The 25,190-nt window shown below is 34.9% G+C and overlaps 1 protein-coding gene across 1 annotated transcript in view; it reads right to left on the bottom strand.

The window, feature by feature from the left end:
- Positions 1–25,190, bottom strand: part of FER (FER tyrosine kinase) — a 448,142-nt gene that overhangs the window by 157,004 nt on the left and 265,948 nt on the right.

The raw sequence follows: 25,190 nt of genomic DNA, 5'->3' as shown, positions 1-25,190 counted from the left end.
TTTAAAATGTCCTGGACAGTTATTTGAAGTGCCTTACCTTCTGAAATACCATGTGGCAAACACTCAACCAACACTCTCTGTTAGGTTAACAAAGGGACAACACTGATTTTTAAAATGCAATAGTTTTCATGCATAGTTTTTCCTTCTAAATATAAAGTTAATGCTATAAAGATCCTGGAAGAAAACTTAGGAGGATAACCTCATGATCAAGTGGGTAAGCAAAGGTTTCTTAGAGAAGCACAAAAAACACTAACCATAAAAAAGAAATGAAAACTGGACCTCATCAAAATTGAAAACATTTATTCAAAAGCATCATTTAAAAAATGAAAAGACAAACTATAACCTGGGAGAACATTTTTGCAATACTGAATTTCTATCTGATAAAGCATTTGCATGAAGAACATATACAAAACTGGTATCTCAACAACAAAACAAAGAACCCAGTTCAAGAAATTGTGTTAAAAAAGTTCAGAAAAGATGATGAACAGCCAGTAAGAACATCAGAGACACTTAACATCATTAGTTACCAGTGATATACAAATACAAACCACAGTAAGATGGTACTTCATTACTTCATACCCATTAAGATACTAAAATTAAAAAGATTAACAATATCGAGAGATTTTGAGGGTGTGGAGCAACTGTAATCCTTATGTATTGCTGGTGAAAATGCAAAAGCATTATTTTCCCAAATGCAAAAAAAGCATAATTTGGAAGTTTCTCAAAAAGTTAAACATACACATTCCATGACTCAAATTGCTCTCCTAGGAATTAACCAAAGATAAATGAAAACATACATCCACAAAAATATTCATAAAAAAATGTTGGAAGCAGCTCTATTTGTAATAGCCAAAAACTAGAAACAACTCAGATGTCCATCAAAAAGAAAACTGATAAACACATTTTGGTACATTCAGGCAACTGACTACTATTCAGCAATAAAAAGGAACTTACTACAGATGCATATGACAGAGCACTTGCAAATCATTTCTGCTGAGCTAATAAATCTAGACAAACTTTACATACATAGACACTAATTCCATTTACATAAAATTCTAGAGAAGGACAATCTATAATGCTAGATATCAGAGAAGTGGTTGCTTGGGGCAGGAGTTGAGAAAGAATGACTGCAAAAGGGAAAAAAGCAACTTTGTAGGCGGTTATAAAAATGTTCAATTCCTGGCTAACATGGTGAAACCCCATCTCTACTAAAAATACAAAAATTAGCTGGGCGTGTTGGCGCACACCTGTAGTCCTAGCTCAGGAGGCTGAGGCAGGAGAATCACTTGAACCTGGGAAGTGGAGGTCACAGCGAGCCAAGACTGCACCACTGCAGTCCAGCCTGGCGACAGAGCAAGACTCTGTCCAAAAAAAAAAATAAAAAGGGAAGTTCAATTTATTGGTGTTTCATTGAACTATATATTTAAAACCTGTGGAAAATTTTATTTTATATAAATTACACATCCATAAAGTTCATTTTTTAATAAAAAATAAAAAAGCTGTACTTTCCATTTGAGTAGCAGTTCTGGGGTTTAACTCTCCACCCCATACCCTATATATAGAAGCAAACGTTATTCTTCAAAGAGTGCCATCTGGCAGTCAGGAAAGTTATTTTAAAGTTGCAAACTGATTCTTGGACAGCTTTTCCACTTTAAACAATGATAACCTAGGCAGTTCAGCCCAATCCTTATAGTGCAAACCACTGAAAAAACAGGATGAAATGTAGAAACAAAAACACAAAAAGAAAAAACAACTAAACAAAGAAAACCCCTAAACATCCATTTAAAGGCACTGGAGAGCTACTAAAATAGTGAAGTATTGAGAGACTAAAGCTAGGTTAAGAAAAGAAGTCATGTCAAGGATTTATAGGCTACTTTTACCCTTGAATGCACATGGTCATTGTGAAAGCAGAAGCCAATAGGTTAAAAAATACAGAGGGAGAGTTCAGGGACTGCAAGGAGAAAAGGCTCTGACAAAACACCCCAGGCTTTTAATAAACCCCAAACATACCACACTGTGGTAGAAAAAGTAACCTGGAAATGAAAAGAAGTAAGCCTACCTTCTAAACATGTCCATCAGGGATTGAATTAAATTAGGGATTGGCAAACTAAGTCTGCAGACCAAACTGGTTCACTGTCTGTCATACGAAATTTGAATTTCAGTGTCCTTAGATAACGTATCAATAGATCTACAGAAATTATCCAGTCTAAGTTATAGACAGGAAAAAAAAAAAAAGAACAGTAGAGAACAGAATATTGGTCAGCAGAAACAGGAGGTGTGGGGGATTGAGGAATGGAGGTAAGTTGACCAAATGGTACAAAATCTCAGTTAGATAGGAGGAGTAAGTTTCCAAGATCTATTGCACAGCAAAGTGACGATGGTTAATAATAATGTATTTCTATTTCAAAATTGCTACAAAAAACTCCAGATTTTAAATGATCTCACTACCAAAAATAAGTTATGTGAAGTGACGGATATGTTAATTACCTTGATATAATCATTCCACAATGTATATACAATTATTATTTGTTAATTAAAAGTAAAAATGTAAATAATAAAAAAAGCCACATGACTCAGTCTGTAAGAGGCAGGGATAAATGCCTGAGGAGAATTCAGTGGCTATTTTGATCAGAATTTGGTACCTGCCATTTCTGTGGATATTCTGCAGAAGTGTTGATAGAGGGGCAAACTCCCAATCTGTTAAATTGGATAAAGATGGGATAGAACTACCAACCCTCTCACCCTTAGGTATTAAATGGAACATTCCTATGGAGGTTGCTAAGTGGTTGAGAAACACATTCAATTCAGTTATATGATGATGCTAAAGCTTTACTTATGCCTCTGAAATGGTATCAGAGGACAAGTCAAAAGTAAATTAGGGAACATGGACATTGAATAACGCAGAGTTGGAGAATGGAGAACTGCTGAAGAAGCCTGGAACTCTGCATTTACCTTCATTTTTACTGACTTTTCTTCTCTTCCCTTCTATCCAAAGGAAAGAAAAGTCACACTCAGAAGATATGGCCAAAGACAGCTGCAGCTCGCTCCTTAACAACTGCCCCACAGCTGGTTTATCCTAAAGTGATTATACTACATATTTCTGGTCTCTATCTTTGCTCTGTTTTCTGCAAAGGGACAAGGAGACTTTTTGCAACCTTCTCAGATGTAGAGAAAAAACAGAAGAAATGGAAGCAGACTGCCTCTTAGTCTCTTCCAAGAAATAAGAATAGTAGCTTTATCAGTCCACAGGTTAATGAATGAAAATAAAAGTTGTAATTAAGTATAAATCACCAATAGAAATAAGGCAAAGACATAAAAGATGTATTATAATAGGAATGAACAGAGTTGACAGAGTTATATTTAACATTTCATTTGCTTGCAAGTGATCTGTGACCATACAGAAATATCTACAGAACTATGTTCAAAACTAATGCTTAAATTTCCGTGATCTTGAAGCTACAACAGATTGACTTAGACTCCTGACATGTTAATATTTGGATTCTATTCTTTATGTTAATTCATGAGTATTAATACATCATGATTACAGTAAAAGAAAAAATCCACTTTTCCTATTTATCAATTCTCTTATCTTAGAGATATTCTGGAGATATAAATTATGTGCTTTGGTAATCACTGTAAGATATGGGCCGCATACAAAGATTTTGGTGGCCTTATAAACCCATGAAATCACAGCGTACTTTCTAATTGCCTAAGCAAATAATACTTATTTTTATTAACTGATTTGTGAGTGAGACTGAGAAAAGGAAGAAATGAATGAGATGGACTAACTGTCCTTCTGGGAAGTTGGCTGACACTACTGAATCTAGTTCTAATAACTTGTGGATGTGAGGTAGCTTACTGTCCCTGTCTTAGTTTGGGTTCTCTCGGAAGCAGACTCTGGGACAGGGATTCAAATGCAAGCAGTAGTTAATTTGAGAAGCACAAGGAACAGAAGGAAAAAGAGATGTAATACAGGGAAGTGGGGGCAACCAATAAGGTAAGCTATTAAGGTAGCCACTTCACTGTTGCCAACTCTGGAAAATGAGACAAGCCAAAAGCCTCAGAATTAGCTCACCCAACAGGTATTTATTTATATGCAAATTCCTGAGTAGCATTGGTTGAGGGGTACAGAAAAATGAGTGTTAATCCTTGGCAATTCTTGTGGCAGACATGGGCAGAGGACCCTTCTGTGGACCTACTAAACAGGCCAAAGATGAAAACACCTGCAACTGAAAGTTGTCCAGAGTATAATGAGAGGTATGATGGGTATAAGTAGGGCACTAACAGCATCTAGTCCATCCCCTTTATTATTGATGTATCCTGATCTTCCTGAAGATTTAGAATCCAAGTGGATTCTCCAGGCCTTCCTATAATTCCTGTTCTTACTAAATTCTTTTTCTTTTTTTTAAGAGTGAGGGTCTTGCCATCTTGTTCAAGCTGGTCTTTAACTCCTGGCCTCCAGCAATTCTCCCACCTCAGCCTCTGAGGAGGTGGGATTACAGACATGCACCATCACACCTTGCTCTCTGAAATCCTATCTTTACCGGAGTGCAAATCTCTCTCCTCTTTCTACCCTTATTCTAAGCCTCCTACATACATATTTGTAGGTAGAGTCCAAACTACTCACTGAATATAGAGAAAAATGTGTTTAAATTTCAGTATGTATAAAGTAGTTATACACACTTTAATAAAGAAGCAATGGGTAATTCTAATTTAACAATTAGGTAAGCTAAACAATAACCATGAGTTAGGTCGGTTAAACAAGTATTTAATATAATTTACAAATATTAACATTTGAGTTTTTAAAAATCATAGTTAATATTTGGTGTGAGTTTTCTTGTTACTGACCTTGTCCTGAACCTCTTATGTAATATTTTATAGTATATACCTGTCTTCCACCACCTCTATTTATGTGACTTCTGACACGTAAGTATGTGTCTGGAACTTACCCTCACTTTTCATAGAGATTCACCACTTGGAAGAAGTACTCCAATATACTCTAGCAGTTACATTATCTTCATTAATGTTCATATTCTTGAATTAAACTTAATACTACCAGCATAAAATAACTTTCCATTTTTTTCCAAAAATGCATGAGAATGCACCTAATATCTATTTCTAAATAGACACCTAAAGTTTTACCATATACAAAATAGAAATTATAATTATAAATAATGCTAGAAAACTGTTCCAATATCTCATAAAATATCTTCCAAAGGCAGTATTTTTATAAACAACAAATTGTGGAAATACTCAGGACACTTAAAAGTTGCCTATAAAGCGAAACTTATGAAGTAAAATTCAATATTCTAATGTTATTTCTTAGAAATGATGAAATTTGGGGCCGGGTGTGGTGGCTCACACCTGTAATCCCAGTATTCTGGGAGGCCTGGGGGGACAGATCGCTCGAGTTCAGGAGTTTGAGACCAGCCTGGGCAACATGGTGAAACCCTGTGTCTACCAAAAATACAAAAAATTAGCCGGGCATGGTGGTGTGTGCCTGTAGTCCCAGATACTTAGAAGGCTGAGATGGGAGGATCACTTGAGCCTGGGAGAGGGAGGCTGCAGTGAGCCGAGACTGCACCACTGCAATCCAGCCTAGGTGACACAGTGAGACCGCATCTCAAAAAATAAAAAATGTATATATATAAAAAGCAGTATTGATTAATTCACAAAGTGAATTAAAGGAAAAGTATTTCTCAAACACACTTGAGATTAAACTTTGTAACTAAATCATCAGGTAATTTCCAAATTAGTTCCTTAGAATGAATTTTTATATATCATTCTTCCTTACAGTTAAACACATCACAGTGAGTAAGAAACTGGTTTCATGGAAACTTCAAAGTTTATTCACTACATTCATTATAGCTGACAAACTTCAAACTCCTTCCATTCTAGCTCTGGGACTGCAAATAAAATTAATTGACCTGAGATTTACCTCTTTTTTTCCTTTTCTGAAAAGGATGCAAGTAAGAAATGGTATCATTAACTGGTAAACAGAAGAATGAAAACTAGAAATACACACCTGAGATACTGTTCAAACCCAGCCTGCTCCTACGATAACAATGACAATGAAATATAATGGTAGTCTCTGGGAAGAAGGAGGACTCCTGAAGAGAACAGGCAAGAGGTTGGGTTCAGCACACATACCACACACGAATGGGATCTCTATAGTCAAAGCAACTATCAGGAAAAGCTTTTTCCAGGACTCAATTTGAGATGCAATGTAACATACAAAAAGATATAAAAAGTAGTCTGGAATATACCAGACAATGCCAACTTACTAAAAGATAGCCAAAACAGTGAAATAGCATGGTAGGCAAAGAATGGAAGCCTACAGATTAGCTCAGAGACTAGCTCCAAATACATCTTACTGTATATATGGTATATGCACATATATCATATGTACATGTGCATATTTCTGCACACAGTGCCAGAAATTTAAAGATATGTGAATTCAAAGTAAGTTAAACATGGTTCCTATTCTCAAGAGCTTTAATATAAGCATATGAAAAATTAAGAGGCTAAGAGAGAAGTATACACAGAATAGAGCTGGAACACTGAGATATAAGTGGCCACTATTATCAAGACAGTTAAAAAAGGCTATACTGAAGAGGTTGAAAGGTTTCTGAAATTTCTCAGAATACTTTTCTTTTGCTTCCTAAAAGCTACTCAACTAAGAAAACTCTAAAGTTCTTCTTTGGGTGTTGAGAAACACAATCTGGTGTCTGTGGAAAGAAAACACCTACTGCCATTCCTTGAGGACCTTGGAAGGAAAAAGAAATGATTAAACAGAATATGTGTTGAGTGAAAAAAATGAGGCACAGTGAGGAAATGTAAGTGTGGAAAGTGAAGGGTAGGAGTTGGGCAAGCATACCTGTGTAAAAGAAACACGGTTTCTTTTCTAACGTATGATTAGTGGTTGTCCAGGTTCCACCAACATTAGCTCTCCTCTTTCTAACATCTCTAAAGAGTTTATTTTTCTGCTTCACTGCCAACAAACTTTCTCTCAGTCTACCATGCAGCAGTCTCTCTGGCATAGCCCACAGAAGCCACTACTTCTATGGGACTCAATATTACAATGCTGGTAGAGAAGGGGTGTAAGTCTAGGAATATGAACCTGGAATTTTAAGATAGAACTGTCAGTATATAAGGATATATTCCATTAGACATGTAAAATCATAGTTATGCTCCATACATTGGATATGTTATTGATAAATTTAAGCATTGCTAGCACTGCTTCTCTAGGGAAGTTCATCTCCAAACAAATGAGTTAAAGATAGATTACACTCTGTTCAAAATGTCACTTCAAGTGTCACATGAGTAATGTAAGTGATGACAAAGGATTTCAGAGGCAAAGGAAGCCATATTGTGCTAGAAAAGTCAGAAGAAGTCTCAAAGAATAGGCAGTATTTGAGATAAGTCTTGAACATGGATATGATTCTGATATGCTGAAAGGAGAAAATAACTCTGGCAAAAGCGTAGAAGGAAGTAGAAATCTTCTAGATAGAGTGAATACACAAGAAGAGTGAAGCCAAAGAGTCCTTAAAGGGGAGCAATGCTCGGTGAAAAACTAGAAATGTACTTTCTAACCAGGCCATGGAGAGCAAGGAATCAAGCATACACTTAATCTTACAGACCAGAGGTCTCCAAATATTCTTTATTGTGTAACCCTTTACTTTTTTATAAAATGTTAGCATTTGTTCTACTATATAAATATATAATGTATATTATCCAGCATCCAAAAAACAATTAAAATACTATGGTCATTGGACAAGTTCTAGAAGCATAATTCTCCCTGCTCCTTTCCACAGAAGAGTATTATAGCTATAAACCCTGGACATAATTCAAGAGGCAAACAAGGAACTCCGAAAGATGGTATGAGGGGGTTGAATCGGTTTGGAACTCCTGGAATGGGAGAACAGAATAGTGGCAGGATGTATTCCATCCTGCTGCCACAACAGAAGGCAGCTTGACGCCCAACATAGCCACAGAAGGCAGCTCAGGTAGGCCTATTCCTCCCCTGGATTATATGAGAGTCCTCAAAACGACCAAATGAGCCCGGTACCACCTGCAAGGGGATTGACTGGGAATCTAGCTAACACTAAGCAGCTAAGGGAAGACTCTCTTTCCCAGTTGGCCTAAGACTGCTCTGCCTCACTGAGAAATACTGGGATGGCCCAGAAGTAACAGGAAGACAGATCACAGCCAAATGAGCGACCAAGCCTAAGAGGCCTCTTTGTCTCTGTGGGCCTGTTATCTCACTCCCCAACTGAGAAATAACAAGGCAGCTCGGTTGCATTGGCAAGAAAAGCACTGCCACAAAATGAGAGCTATACTGGGAAGTCTCTTTGTCTCCATGCACCAAGACTCCTATCACCCTTGCCAGAGACGACAGGGCAGCATGCCTAATGGGAGAAAGAATCCTACCACAATAAGGCCCCAGCCCAGGGAGTACTCTGTTCCCCACAGGCAGGAGAATTCTACCAAACAATCCCATAGGCCTAAGATGCCCTTCCCCAGTGAAACACCTGGCAGCCCAGACTTGAGGAATTCCTTATACTCCTAGAGGCAGCACTAAAATCAACAAGTTAGAAGGAAGCCCAGTGGCACCAGATAAACCAACAAAACAAAATAACACCAAAAAAACTCTAAAAATTGCACTGTCATTGAAACCATTTAAAGCAGGCCAGGCCCTACCTGTTAAACCTAAACAAGGTAACTACCTGCAAAAATGAAAGATTTAAATGGGACCCAAGATGTCCTAACATAGATTATCTGTCTAGGGTACAATTAAAAATCATCCATCATATCAAGAGCCAGGAAAATCACAATGTGAATGAAAAAAGATAAGTCACCTAACACTGGGATGGATCAGATGTTGGAATTATCTGATGAGGATTTTAAAGCTGCCAGAAAAATGCACAACAATCACTTACAAATTCCTTTGAAAAATATGAAAACACATAGATTATCTCAGCCATAGAAACAGAAGTTATTAAAAAAGAATGAAATAGAAAGTATATAACTAAAAATTACAAAGCAAATTTTAAAAACTCACTGAATGGGCTCAATAGTAAAGTGAAGATAAGAGAGGCTGATCACTGAACTTGAGGACAGATCAACAGATTACCCAGTTTGAACAACAAAGAGAAAATAGATTGGGTGAAAAAAAAAAATGAACAGAACCTTAGGAACCTGTAAGACAAGCAATCCCACATTTGTATGATCTGAGATAAAAGGAGAGGAGAAAGAGTAAGGCTGAAAGAGTACTTAAAGAAATAATGACCGAAACTTCTCAAATTTGGCAAAAGACACAAATCTACAAACAAGAAGCTAACAGGACCTGAAATAGGATAAACACAAATAAATTCAAGCCAAGATTCATCATAATCAACTTCTGACAATGAAAGACAAGGAGTCTTGAAAGCAGCCAGAGAGAAATGACTTTACCTACAGGGGATACCAATTCACAGAAAGCATACTTCTCTTCTGAAACCACACAGTTCAGTAGCACAGTATCTTTCTAGTGTTGAAAGGAAATAACTTTCAATTGTAAATAGTAAATGTGGTAAAACTATCTTTCAAGAATGAATGGAAAATAAGGCTGGGCACAGTGGCTCACCCTAGCACTTTGGGAGGCCGAGGCAGGAGGACTGCTTGGGGCCAGGAGATCAAAACCAGCTTGGGAAACATAGTGGGACTCTGTCTCTAATTTAAAAAAAAAAAAAGAAAGAAAAGAAAATAAACACATTTTCAGATTAAGAAAGCCTAAAAGGATGTAGGTAAAACCAAAACTAAACAGAGTTGTACCTTAACTTTCACAATAACCCTGTGTGAAGAAAGTTTAACAAAGTAGGTCTGTTTCATTAAGTTTCTGCATATCTCTATACTCTTGACAACCTTTGGTGAAACTGAGAACTAAACTACTGGAATGTTCAAAAGTTACTAAGTAATGTTAGTCCATAATGACGGAAGTCATCACGGTCAAGAAGAACTAGATTGTTAGCATATTTAAAGCAAACATAAATATTCATTCTATACACATCGTGCCTGGTTTGGGGTCCTCACCACGGCTGGTCAAGTAACAGGTATGTGATCAGCCCCTGGTAAGAACTTTGGACTCCAAAACTCAAATGGAATTTCCTGAGCAATGGTATCACACATGGCCTTGCAGTTTGTAGACAGAAAGACTTACCCATAAAATTCCTGCTATAAATAGGGCAAGAAAACCTCTTTTGACCTAGCTTTTGCTGTTCCTACATGAGTGCTTTGCGACAATAAATCCTAGCCTTGAGTACAACTTTATACTAACTTAGGTGAGCCTTTCTAGTGAATCACTGAACTTGGGGGTGTTAGTGGGACCATCAAGCCAAGACTCTGAGGTTCTGAGAGACAGGCTACTCTGACAGCAAATGGCAGAAACAATGTTTGAACCCATATATGTCTGAATCTGAAGCTTACGTCCTTTATAACAAATTACACTGTTACCCAAAATAGAGTAATTTATTTAAAGCAATGCATATGACTCTTTCAAGTTCAGAGATAATGATGCAATCAATTTTAATTAATTGAAACACAGTGAGTTATAAATTCTATTTCAAGTTTCAAGTTCTAGTCCTATCAGATTTTTTTAACTTATGATTTACATACTTTGTTTCAAATTATTTCTATGCAAATCAATTATAGATTGCTCTTCATCCACTGCATTTATTAGATTACAATTTAAAGCTTTGCATTTTGCACATTCACAGTTTTTGTGTCAAAAAATAAAATCACAAAAAACTTTACAGTTGTAATCAAGTATGTCTTAACATAACTGGCAGAGTAATGAGTCAATTTTGTATAATCTTTATGTAATCTGTAACCTAAAAAAATAATGACTCAACTTCGGTCTGTACACCACTTATTTTAACTAGATAAATGACAAATATTCCATTTTCCCACAATAACTCTGTACCAAATTTTCTATAAAATATAAAATCGCTTAAAAATAAGGTTTCAACAAAATTAAGTCATTAATATAGTACTTTTAATGAAAACACTATGTTCTTGTAAATCCCACATCTTTATAAAAGTAGATATAATAGTAAGCAAAAGCTATAAAAATAACTGAAAATAAAATCAAATTAGTTTTAAAATGTTAAAACCTAAATCTTAGAATTTTGCTTCACAAATGTAGTCATTTTAAATAAAGTGAACAAGCAGCAAATAAGCAACATCTCCTTTGTTCACCTACTGAAGACAACCAGCAGTCTGCCCAGGCTGCAGGAAACTAATTGTGCTTCTTGATGGATTACTACAGAGTACAGATGGTCATTATTTATTATGTCAATCAACCCCTGCCAAATCCCTTTGGATGGTTGTACCATTTCTTCCTAAAGTTATCCTTTAAGGGGCATAGGGACGTATTTGAAATTCGATCTCAAGTAGGTAAGTCAGAGTGATTAGAAGTGTGACTTAAATTAACACTTCCCTTTGATTCACAGTTCTCCAGAAAGAATGCCCACCAAAAGAAAATACTAATAGTAAAGAACAATCTTATTCTATTCCTGTATATCTTCCCAACGTTCAAAACTGAAATAGAAGTGCTTGCTTCCACAAGACTGAAGTTATATTTTTAATTCAACATTTTCATTTTTAAACCATTGTTTTTGATAAATAATTCTACCTTAAATACAGGAGAATTCACCAATACAGTAATACAATCTATTTCTCAGCAACAGCCAATGTAGTGAAGGTTCAACATGAGGATTTAGTTACCAAAAATATTGGAAATATAAGCTTTGTCCATCCCCTGGTCAAAGGTATAGTAGTAATCATCTAGTGTAATAGTTTGAAAGAAAGGAAAAAAAGGCAAAATTTAAATACAGACTTTAAAAATTATCTCACTACAAAGACTTAATACCTGTAGCAGATGAATTTCTAAACATATTGACAATATGATATTTTGGAGCTAACACACAAAGACCAACATATCATCCTTAGAATAATTAACAAAATGTCACAATACATAAGATGATTCTCAGAGATTTTTCTACTATTCATACTGAAAAATATTTGCTATCTCTGTTTTTCTTTTATATGCAAGTTTTCAGTCAGCCTGCTTCATTATCTTCCTAGCTGGCTCAGCACATTTATTTCACTCAAAGTCTCAGCCATAGAACCTTTTATAATCCAAAAATTATTCAGAATTTGATCAGCTTTGTCATTAAAGTTATCAGGGTTGCTTTAGAGGAAAAAAAAAAAACTTATTGAAAAGTATGCAAAGTAGTTGCCCATCTGGAATCTATCTAAGAAGCTTTTAATAACTGAGTATTTGTTTAAATGTTCTATAAATTCATTCTAAATAATTCAAAAGTACTTTCTTCCCAAATGGTTCCTATTTAGGAAACACACACATTATTACCTTAGAAAATATTTCATTATATTTGCAAGCTACATAAAATAGTTTTTGTATGTACATAATTTATTTTATCCTATCATCCTAAAAACGATTTTTATTGTTCTTATTTTTAATGTATGTCTATGCAATTTCCCTACTTATGAATAAACTTGTTTATTATAGGACAGTATTAATTATAGGATAGTATTAATTGAACAAAAGGCTGTATAATTTTCTGTACATATATGAATATTTTCTAACTCATTTTCATTCATCTCAACTTTAGAATGTCTCATTTTTCTTGACTAAAAAACTCTCAGAGCCAACAGTTATGCCCTCCAAAGGAAGCAACGCAGGTGATAATAAGTGAAAAAATGCTGATACGGACCCTTTCCAGGTTCTGGCAACTGAGTGACTAAAAATAGGTAGCTAGAAAATATGTAGGTTCAACACAGTCTATCAAATTCCTACAAGAAACACCTTATTATTCACCTCTAAATACTATGTCATAGATTTATCCCTTGTGCTGATGAATTATTTAACAAACATGATGTGAAAGGCACAGGGGCTCATTAAAATGAAAGCAAAATACAGTTTCTGCTCTCAGGAGTTTATTATCCAGCGAGAATAGGAAAAAGAAAGGGGGATTAGACAGTACCTCCATCTTCAAAGAGCAAAAAAGATGAGACTCCTGACTTTTTCCTTTCATTCTTTAGTATCTACCCACCGTCCTCCATACCTCACACACTGGCCATTATGAAGAGAGGGTCTCTATCAGATGGGCTTGGCACTGTCCCCAGTGGCTACCAGAAAAGAAGAGACCTGCCTGTGAGTTAAAGTGAATCAGGATCTTGCTCCCAGGGACCTCTCTCCACTGCTTTCTTTCGTTCTCTTTCCATTCCACTCTGCATAGGGTGGCAGTCTTACGAGGAAGAGATATGCAAGGAGTGACCCTTGTCCAGGCTTCAAGGAATACACAGTGGTGTCATTTTGTTGGGCTATTGGAACCTGACACTGGCGTCTGAGGGGTATTATGTACTGTTCCACTGAGTTTATCAGAATCCTCTTCAATAGCATCAAAGGCTAAGGAAACTAAAATGATCTATAGCACTGCAGAAATAGTCTTCTGTTCTACGTATTTGTTAAGAGACTAGGCTATGGAGTCAAACTACTTGGGCTTTAAATATGGCTGTTCTGCACTAGCTGTGTAACTTTCAGCAACATGGCCTCTTTCAGTCTCAGCTTCCTTATCTGTAAAATAAAGATAAAACGAGAAGCTACTATATAAGGTGGCTCTAAATATTAAATGAGATCTTAATAAAGTACTCGGTCAGTGCCTAACATATAATAAGTGCTTAATAAACATTAACCATTGTTCCTCTTACTCAAGAACCCTCAGATCTTTGGGGGAAAGGGGAGTTAATCATCTCTCATACTGGTCTACTCCTAGCACCTTGTCTTCCCTTTTAAGCAAACCACAACTGTTCATTCATTCATCCATTCAACAAGTATTTACTGAATATCTATCAAGTGACAGGCAGTGTGCTAGGCACTGGCTAGATAGGGTGAGTGAAACAATGTCCCTCTTCATGAAGAGAAGAAAAAGCAAAAATGTTTGCAAATTAAAAAAAAAAAAAGTTATAGAAAAAAAAAAAAACACAAACAATACTGAGATAGAGAATAAAAATGGAGATAAGAGAACCATTTAGATAGACTGGTAGTTAAGCTGAGACTGAAACCAGGCAGAGGTAGGAAAGAATACTGCCGACAAAAGGCACAGCTGGAACTAAGGCTCTGAGACGTAAGAAACATGTGGTATGTTCAAGAAACAAAAGGAGAGTCCACATTGTTCCCCTGAGTTCAACTTGGACGTATCCAAGTGCCTACTTGAAATCTCCACTCAATTGTCTAAGAGTATCTCAACTAACCATGTTCACAATAGAACTCTCAATTCCTATCTCCCTAAAAAATTGTGTTTTTCTCAAAGCATTCTCTATTTCAATAAATGTAACTACTATTCACCCAGGTTCTCAACCCAAAAATCTTAATCATTCTTGATTATTTTCCCTGCCTCATTTTCCACACACAATACATCAGGGAAAATGTTAGAACTACTTGCAAAACATCACTCAACACATACACTTTCTGTCTATCTCTACTCCTACCAGTTAAGACCAAGCAAACATCATTTCCTTCCATGGATCGCTATAATAGTTCTTTTACCTGATTTCATGCTTCTATCCTCCTTTTACATATGTTTTACACATAAGAAAAGAGATGTGGTTTCTTTAAAAAGATATAATTAAGAACCTGCTATTCTCCTTAAATCCTTCCAATAGTGCCCCATTGCTCTTAGATTAAAAACCAAGCTATTATCTACAGCATAATAGGGCATAGTCTAGTCCCTGCAGATCTCTACCTTACGTTATTTCATTCCTTCCTCTGAGAACCTCTTTTGATTCTTTATGCAGATGAAGCATCTGGTTATTGTTGATGATGATCCTCTATACATTTGTATGACATAGTTACTCTAGCTTGAATATCCGCTAGTTAGAACTTATTTGTTTTCCTCTACAAGTTCATGTTTCAGGTCTTGACTTGAATTATATATCCTCAGAGAAACTTTATCTGACCATCCTATCTAAAGTGACCTTCACAAGATAATAATATATTTCTATATATTATGTCATTAGCCTTTGTGGGGCCCAATGTCACATGTGTAAATATGTAAAACTTTCATGTCAAGTTAACAAATTATTAAACGTGACATGTTCTATTCCATTACTTTGACAAATATACCTCCCTAATAACCTGGAAAGTCAAATATTCACTTAAAGACTTCTGCACTAGAACATGGCAGTATAGGAGAAGTCTCCCCAGGTCCTACACTGCAAGCCTACTCATCTCTCTTCCCATTCCTGGTTCCTTTATGCTCCTCATGCAGCCTAGTATGTGGTATCTCTAGATTCTCCTTCCTACATGTCCAATCTGCATCCATGTGTTCCTCAAATCTATCGGCCACCCTTCCTGTGGTCTACCCTTGAGACAATGGACTTGGGTCATTAGCTTGGGCGGGACACGGAAGTGGGCTCAGGGTCGCTGGAACAGGAAATATGAAGATCTACAGACTCTGAGGTAGAATGCATGGACTGTGTTTGGGCACATATTCTGGGTACTTTAAACTGTAGGGAGGGTGCAAGTCATAGACTGCCAAAATGGAGCCAGAGATGTAGCCCTCCTTTTGGATCTAAGGACATTATTACTTTGCTTGTTTCCTTTTAAGCATGATGAACCTATAATTATCTTATAAATTATTTGTTTACCTTTATCTTCTCCCTCTACAAGGTAAGCTGCATACCTACAGGGGCTTTATCTGTCACGAATGCTTAGTATACAGCAGGTATTTTTTGGATTTTACTTGTTATAGTAATGTAACATGAAAAAACAACAACTTTTAGGAACAAAATGCACACATTTCACAAGGTCATGTTTCATAAATATCTGTCAAATCTAAGAAAGCTTGTCTTTTCTTGCTTTTCAATTAATCTTATTCATAAAAGACATATAGTTTAGTAGAAAATTATCTTATAGTAATGAGATGGGATATATGTTATTTATCCTAAAGCTTTAGTAATGTTATAAAGTATTAGGATAACCACTAAGAATCCTTCATTATAAACTAAAAGCTGGTAGATAAGAAAAAAATTGGTGAAGAAAGCTTCCTTTTAGGAAAAACACTTTTATTCTAATAGATTCTAGTATTCAGAATATCCCTCTAGCAAATGTTGTTAGAATACTAAAAATGAAAAAAGCGATTCCCACTTGTGAGTTTACAATCCATTAAATGACTTGATAATTAAGTATACTCTTACATAATGCACATGCATTTTTAAAAATAATGTATGTAGAAGTTTGATTTCAACACTAAAAGAAGCACTCAGAAATACTTCACACAGGGAACTCAACATTATAGTCCCTGATCTCACTCTTATTCAGGTCAAATAAATCTTAACAGGCCTACAATTAGTAAAAAATTTAAATTTTACTATGCTCCTGCACACCTGCTAAAATCTAAGTTCATTAATTAAAATGGTAGCAGGATAACACTGAGTACAGCAAATATATGTATTATATATATTAGCCTTTTTAGATCTGATCATGAGGTGGGTGTGAAGTATTTTGGCATTTCTGATAACAGATGTGTAAAGTAGCTACACTAAAATCATTCTACTTAATATGAAGCAAAACAATTAAAATAACTTGAATTTAAAGGAGAATAAAGGTAAAATGGTTCCTTAACTCCTGGTTATAAGTGTACCAACAACATGCTGGTCTTTATGTTTTGAGTGTTAAAAACAAACAAACAAACATTTCATTCAAATTAGTCACAAATCAAACAGGACCATTTAGAAAATTTCAAAATGATTGAGATAATTATTTCACTACAGTTCTTCAATAATTAAAATAAACAAAAATTCATCAGTACAAGGCCTTTTGTTTGGCAAAGTGGCTGAAAACCAATTTTGAGGTCTTTTGCCTTTTTCACAGTGTTCATAAAAGGCAGAGTGCTTCCGGATATAAAAACAAAGTCATAAGGCAAAGCTCTGCAGCAAAGTGTGTGCCAAAAGTTCACAAGAGGATATATAATAGCTGGATAAAACATAATTAATCTTTGTTATCCATCAATTTCTCTAACTAGGAAAGATTTCCAGCAAGCCAACTTTGTAACCAAAAATTCCAAGTCATATAGAAGGAAATTGAGATCTAAATGTAGCTATAATAATACTGACTTATTTTCTTCCTCTATCTAACATGTTAATGATCTGAAGGAATATTTCTTTTTATTAAATAACAAAGAATGAAATAGATGTTATTTGTTCAGTTCTAAGTTGATTTTTGGAAGATTTAAAAAAGAGAGAGAAATTTTGATCTTATTTCTAGAACTGTGGTAGAGACTAGTGAGATGGGCCAAATTTATGCTTTACTGTATATGACTATAAAGTAATATTACTGATTTGTTAAAAGCATAATTTCAAAGTATGCTTATTCTAACAATGCTGATCTTGCTCAAGGCAACATGTTTTAAGACTGATTTTAACATTAATTTCCAAATGCAGGAAATTGGAAATTCATACTTTAAACTACCTTTAAACAATTTAAGAATATTTCTAATGTCTGCAGATTATCAATGTACATACAATTAATTTTCAGAAAGCCAATCATTAAGAGTCAAATCTGGTTGGCGTGTTAGGAGGTCAAACTTGGTGAAAAACAGTTGCACTGCAAAGCAGTAAGACACATTTTACTTTGGATTAAAAGTTACCTTGAAGTAAATTCTAAAAGAAACAAATTGCAATGTACATTAGGAAAAGGCAGCACTGCTACAATTTGTTTTTTTCTCCAAGGCGATTTTGGTGATAATGTTTGTATTGTTACCATCAGCATTTTAAAATCAGTCATAAAACATTTTTATATATAAATATATCTACAGATATATAAAGAAATATAGGTTAAATTTGGAAAGTAAAAGGTTATCCTCAGGTGTGTGACTCACTTCTTCCCTGGGGTTGCAGGGAAAAATGCCAGAAGAAATGAATGACCTCCACCAGATCTCTTTATAAAGTTATTAAAATTGTTTTTCAAACTTTAGCCTGCATCGGAATCATCTGGAGAGCTTGTAAAACATGACTGCTGTCTGTCTCATCCTCAAAATTTCTGATTCAGTAGGCCTGGCATAGGGCCCAATAATTTGTATTTTTAATAAGTTCCCTCATGATATTGATACACTGGTCTGGTGATCACACTTTGACAATATTAATAATGATACTTTGACCAGATACTGGTTTGGTAATCATACTTTGACAGTGCTAATAATGATACTAACAATGACCACACTTTGACAATACTAACAATGATACTTTTGTATTTACTTGAGAGAAAGTTATTAGTAAGGACCTATCTATTACATAAAATGTTTTCAGCTGGATATATTAGTGGTCTTCTAGACTGCTACTGTAAATAAACCTACAATTTAAAATTTTATGAGGGCATGGCTAGTTAGAGAATATAACATAATCACATAAGAATTTTTCTTTTAATGAAATTAATGGAGTATAAAACTAAAGTGTTCCAAAACCAAAATAGCATACACTGGAGCCCATCTGTTAATCCAAAACCAAAATCTAATCAAATGTGGATAAAGGGACATTTTTTGAAGCTGTCTACGATACATTCAAACTCCTCTGGAAAGAAATATTATACTTGTGTCTGGTTTCTGCTTGTATCTTTTCAATTATTAGGACATTATGGTGTTAGATAATATCTATGATTCATATGAATCAGCTTTGACAATTCAATCTTTTTTGTTACATGAGTGAACTGTCAAAGTCATATGGCTCAACAGCAGTAGTACCCACAGTAATTATGGTTTCCTATTCTGTTTTACATTTTCCTCTAATACTTGTCCAAACAAGGACCTGGGAAAAAACATCCAGAAAACAATGTGGGTGAAATCCAACTCTACTACTTAAGTCCCTTCTAAAGGTTCATATTTTGCTTACAGAACTTGATGAATTCTTAATGTTGTGGGAAATAATTATTGTATCTATGCCATTTTAGATGGTTTTTATATGCCAAACACTGTAATGTTTACATATATACATATCAAAGGATTATATGATTCCATTAACATCTACACAAACCTACCATACAACCACAACTTACAGATAAGGAAATGGAAGCTCAGATTGATAAAGTAATTTAACCATTCTACATATCCACTATTGTGGGACAAGTCTTTGATACTAAAAATCTGTATTCTTCACCACCAAACCATACAGAAAATTGTGAAAAGGTAAATTAAAATGAAAATAAGGGTGTAAAAACCTTGCTTATCTAAGGTTTTCTACATGTGTAGTCCCAATGGTAGGATACCAATTATTTTAACTTCATATTAAAGCCATATTGAATTACTGATTGGTTATCAGTCATAAATCTTTATATAATCAATTATCAGAAGACAATCTATTTCTAAGTGGGCAGGATAAAGCAAAACCACTCAATGACTATCACTGATATTCATACCTTCTAGTCAGTGTTAAGTAATTTTCATGGAAAATTTGTGGACTTTTAAAATTATTTCAGCCTGTTTGTCTCAGTCTCATTTTTTCGTTTTTATGTCTCCAATTCAAAATGTATTAAGAAGTAAAAAAAATCCAAAATATTAAGTCATTTGACTAGGCATTAAACTAAAACAGAGAGGAGACAATAGGTTGACCACACATACATGATGCTTTCTTTCCCTACTAAGGAAGATGTCAGAAAATCGGGTTTTTAAAAAGAGAATCTATAGAGAAAACGAAAACAAAGGATTACTGTAAAGGTCCCAACAGTCAAGTATGTGATCACAGATGGAGGCTGTCAGGGAAAGAAAAGGGTAGTGACTCTCTACAATGCATTAGTTCTCATAGTTGAGGGAAAACTAGCAGGTTTTGTGAATTTCTTGGATAATGGTGATTTAAGTATTCACATTTCTAAGCTGAGTTGTTGGATTTGGTCTCAAAGACTTACATTTTACCTTAAAACAAATAAATAAATTAAATAACTACAATAACATTTAAGACCAATGATGATATATATCCTCTAAAACTAGTCAACAAAATAAAAGCAAAATGAATTTTATTTTGATTTGGACCCAAGCTAAAAGAATTAAAATTTATGATATGCAAGTAAGTTCTCCTTATGAATTACATTATTTCAAGACAAAGGGTCCAACAATGAATAACAAAGAGTGTGAATACACAAGACTTATTTATAAGGCATGAAAATCTTACTATGTCATTTGGGTATTTCTGCAGCAATCATGAACAGAGGACATCATATTCAACATTTTGCTTCAAAACAGTCCAAAGCAATTCTTAAAAAAAATGCTTTGTATTTGTAATGTATGAAATAAAATACTTTAAACTCTACAATAACCATCTTGTATTTTCTAATAATTTTTGATTTGTAAAATATATAACATATCTTTTTGAAAAATTTGAACAAAGCTAGGAATATTTTTCTTTCTAAGCTGTTCATTGGCCCTGCAATCCCTCTCAAGCTCACATTTCAAAAGACAACATAAAATAACTGTCTCATTTCAGTAAAAAGCCTATAATATTAAAATTCCTAAAATAACTATGCAATAGAAATAAGAAAACAGCATGTTTATTACATGGTGTATTGGTCAGCTTAGGCTGCCATAACAAAATATCATAGATTGGGTAGCATAAACAACAGAATCTGATGAGGGCTTTCTCACTGGATTGCAAACTACCTTCTTCCCACTGTCCTCAATTGTCTTTCCTAGGCATATTCACAGGTAGAGATAGGTCTCTCTTCCTCTTCTAAGACCACAAAACCTATTGAATTGGCAGACCATCCTTATAAACTTATTTAACCTTAATTACCTCCTAAAAGCCCTACCTGCAAATAAAGACATGTTGGTGGTTCAACATATGAATCTGGGAGGAACATAATTCTATGCATAGCACATAATAAAAATCTAGAATAATAGTATGGAAAAAATGTATATTCAAATAAAGAATAGATTCTAAACATTGACTAAGTATACACATACACATTTCAAAGTTGTGCTATTGCTTTGCAACAAAAGCTTTTTGTCTGAGAAGCGACCTACGATGAAGTCATCTGATTTACATTTGCAGTCATGGCTTTACCAGTGATAAGAGAAAGCTGGTCTGATGTCATCAGAGACACCAAAAAAGTACACAAGTGTGTATGGATTGCTGTTGTCCTTGGTTAAAGTGAAGCCAGTTTTCTACACACACTGCTTGCAACTTCACTTTGCTTCACAGGAGTTGCTCAATCCTCTTGTATTTATTCATATTCAACAAAAGTCCAAATCAGAGTGGCTGATACATAGTGAATTTTTAATCAACAAAGACAATCTTGAACTATTCAGAAACTAATCCTCCAGTGTTCTGTCACCTGGCCTTGTCATCTTCAAGCTTATCATCAGCCTATAGAACTGGGATGGATAAAGTCCAAAATTAACAATATATTGTATACTCCCCTACACAGGGTGCCTGGGAATACACAAAGATCTCATAGAAACACATACTGACAGGGCTATAACATTAGCATGTAATTATAATCTCTGGATACTGAAGAAGTGCACAACTTAGGTCAGATAAAGAGGGAAAAAGTCACCCAGAAAAGGGCATTCTCAGCTCCTGGTGCCTTTGTTTTCTTTGCTCACTAATAGTAATCCTTAAACTAAATGTGACCCAGTCCTCCTAGAGGAGCAAAGGAAATGCAAATAATCACCCCCATTCAGGAGCATCCAAAGCCACAGAAGGTAAATCTCAGATGCTATATGACATAGTGATTCAAACATTAAAGACATTTTTGGAAGTATGGAGGGGAACGAGGAGGTGGAAAAAGGCACATGATGCTGACAACAAAGAAAAAAGCCAATTTCTAAATGACAGCAACTCATTCAAAACTAAAATTTAAGTGAAAAAAAGGCTGAATTTATAGTAAGAAAATCATATTTCTGCTTTAAAATATAGGGTTGCTCATGATCCCATTTCATTTTGAATCACCATATATAATGCTGTCTCCTGCTTTCCCCAGGCATGATGTGCTAATCCTGCTCTAGTGCTTCCACAGTTCCGTTCATGCTTATGTCACCTGTCAGCTTGGATTATACTGATCCGTTTACCTGTCAGGCTCCACTGGCAGACTGGAAGCTCTTTGAGGGAAAAGACTATGTCTCAGTCACCAGTATAGCTCCAGAGTCTATCAAGAAGCTGTCACAAAATGGGCATTCAATTAATGTGGCACGAAGGAAGGAATGAATATATGCTCGCTCCAATTACTATTTTTTTTAAAAGTCAAACATTTGCTTCTCTGCATCTTAACCATCTTTAATTTATCTAGAAGTCAATTTTAAAAGAAAGTATTATTTGATGCCAAGAACTGGTATTTCAACTTTTACTACAAAAGAAACCGATACAGCACAATTTTAAGTGCTGAACAGCAAAAACAAAATGGAATGATACCACTGTGATAACTGCAAAGGGGCTAGCAGATGTTGCTTTAATAAAAAAGCCATATAACTATGTGCTAGAAACAAGGAGCTTATCAAATCATACATATACAAAAAAATCAAGATGTATGTAACTGTCACACACAAAACAACTTTTTTCTATAGATTGAGTCTGAAAGACAAATTCCATACTTTCAAATTAACACCTACAGAGACATTTAGAACAAAACAGTCTTTTAAAAAAATCAACATTAAGAAGATAACTTTAAAAGCAAAGATAACACTAAAGCCAAAACGCATTTAACACTTCATCATTATTCTAGTAACAGGTATTTCCACTCCACACGTTCAGCCAAGGGAGAAATAAGTGAGTTAAATATTCAAGGAGAATCTTTACTTCCAATGTCCCTTGCTTTTGTCATTTTAAGTCTATCAAGTGTGATTTTGGTAGCTTTTAATTTTTATTTCATTATTCATCATATTATCATAGAGTTTTCCAGTATTTATATATAGTCATTTATTTTTTTTTCTCTTTTCCATTTTGGCAAAAGCAAAAGGGAAAAAAGGCACTTCATAATTTACAAGAAACTGTAATTAGCAGTTATTCTGAGCCACACCTCCACATTCACTTAATGTCCTATCAAGACAAAATATTTCTTTGAACAACTCTCCAATATCACGTTCTACAAATACTGCTGATGTAGTGCCATCACAATGACACCACACAAGTCTCAAACCTTTGGAAAGGTTTTATGGAATCATATTACATGAATGAAAGTTATTGATTTAAAAATAAAAGCTTTTACTTTGAAACAAATCAATAAAAAGTGGGAGGGAGGCAAGAATAAATACCTCTTTAAAATGACCAAATCAGTACTGGAATTTCATATTTAGCTTCAAAATAAGTACATAAAACTTTAATTGTGACACATGAAACTTGCCATCAATTGAAGGCAATGTTGCTACCCCTCCCACGAAAAACATACTAAATAAGCAACTCACCAATTCTCCACAACAGCTGCTCTACATTTAATCACTAAACCGGCTGAGTTGTATTGATCTATGTGAACATTATCTCTAGTGTAATCATGATCTTTACTAAATTTGCTAAGCATTTTAAGCAAACCTATAACATGGCTGGCATATGTGAATACATAGTCTACCTGCAAGAAGGTTACAATCACACACCTCTTCACAATAAGTAAAAACAAGAAAGGAACTAAGTGTGGAGCACCAAAGAGTGCGGAGAATGCAGAGAAGAGATGGTTACTTGGATCAAGGGCAGAGGGCTAAGGATGGCTGCACAGTAGAGAAGCAGGCTCTGCTGGGGAGAAAAGGGAAGAGCAAGAGGGCAATAGTTCAGGTAAAGAAAACAGCATGAGCAAAGTAACTGAAGCATGAGTGTTCATAGTGGCTGTTAGAAAGAGAGGCTAAAGAAGGGATCAATTGGAATTAGGTAAACTAGTTACACTAGATTTCCACAATCAAAGAAAATTGTATCAGCTCGCTATTGTTTTGGAGGTCTTTTGTCCCAAAGGGAAAAAAGGGGGGGGGGGAGAAAAAAAAAAAAGAGGAAGCAGCCCTGAATCTGTGCAGGTCTGTAGATTTACTGGGTTTGATTTAATTTGAAATGAGAGCAAAAAGATGAAATTGCCCTGAATGCATGCAGGCAGAATTATATTCAAAAAAATAAAAGCAAGATAAAGCCCTGCTAAGAATATAAATATGCAAAAAAGGAGAAAACAATGCCTTGTGAGAGAAGGATAACCACGGGAGGTTAGGGGAAAACTCAAAGAGTCTAGCTCATTAAGTCCAAGAAGTTAAAGAAAACATCACAAATGGCGTGCTAATAACAAGAAAGGGATAATAAAAAAAAAAGAAGTGAGGTAGAAAGATAACTGGGTGAGACAAGAAACAAATTCCAGTTAATGTACTGAAAACAAAGACAATACCAGAAAGTACCTTATCTCACTAATTCTTTGTCTACAATTAATTTTCTCCTCTGATGTTAAACATTAGAGGTCCTCCTTTCTTTGTGCATACATTTTGCTGTATCCATCTCTAATTTTTAGCCTTCTGATATTTACGCCTTCTCATTATCTCACTGAATTTTGTTTTTTGTCTTGCTTTATAAGTCTTAGAATAATTTCTAATACTATGCATCAAAAGAAGCTAATTTGAAAAAAAAAACAGATAAAAACAATACCTATAGCATTAACACATTTAAAAAACATGCTTAAAATGTTTTTTAAATGTAAATGTATTTGGACATTAGACATGCATATTTAAAAATCTAAAAGAATGTACACAGAAAGCTAAATATTGTGCACGTCGGAGTGAGGCTCATGGATAATTTTTAATTCCTGTTACATTTTTTCATATGTATGTTCCTCACTTTTTCAAAATAAACTCATTTCACTTTTTCTAATTTCACAAAATAAACTGATTTCATTTCACTTTTGCCAAAAATATTCAAAACTCAGAAACACTGTAAATTATTCAAATACTAATATTCAAATACAGAGAATAACGGAAACCTGAATAATGGCTCTGAGGTAGAAAATGAGACGGCAGATGTGCAAAATTTATAGTCAGCAGCACTTTATCAGCAACTGAATATGGGAGGTAAGAAAAGGTACGAAAATAATCTAGTTTGCATAACTGCAGATAATGCCATGGACTGGAGATCAAGACATAAATTTAGGAAGGGAAGAGAAGGTGTGGGGTGAGAAATAGGGATTATGAATTCTC

This window comes from Papio anubis, chromosome 5, assembly GCF_008728515.1.
Source record: "Papio anubis isolate 15944 chromosome 5, Panubis1.0, whole genome shotgun sequence".
NCBI classification, from domain to species: domain Eukaryota; kingdom Metazoa; phylum Chordata; class Mammalia; order Primates; family Cercopithecidae; genus Papio; species Papio anubis.
The sequence above is the reverse complement of the archived record's forward strand: the minus strand, read 5'-3'. Positions and strand labels throughout refer to the sequence as shown.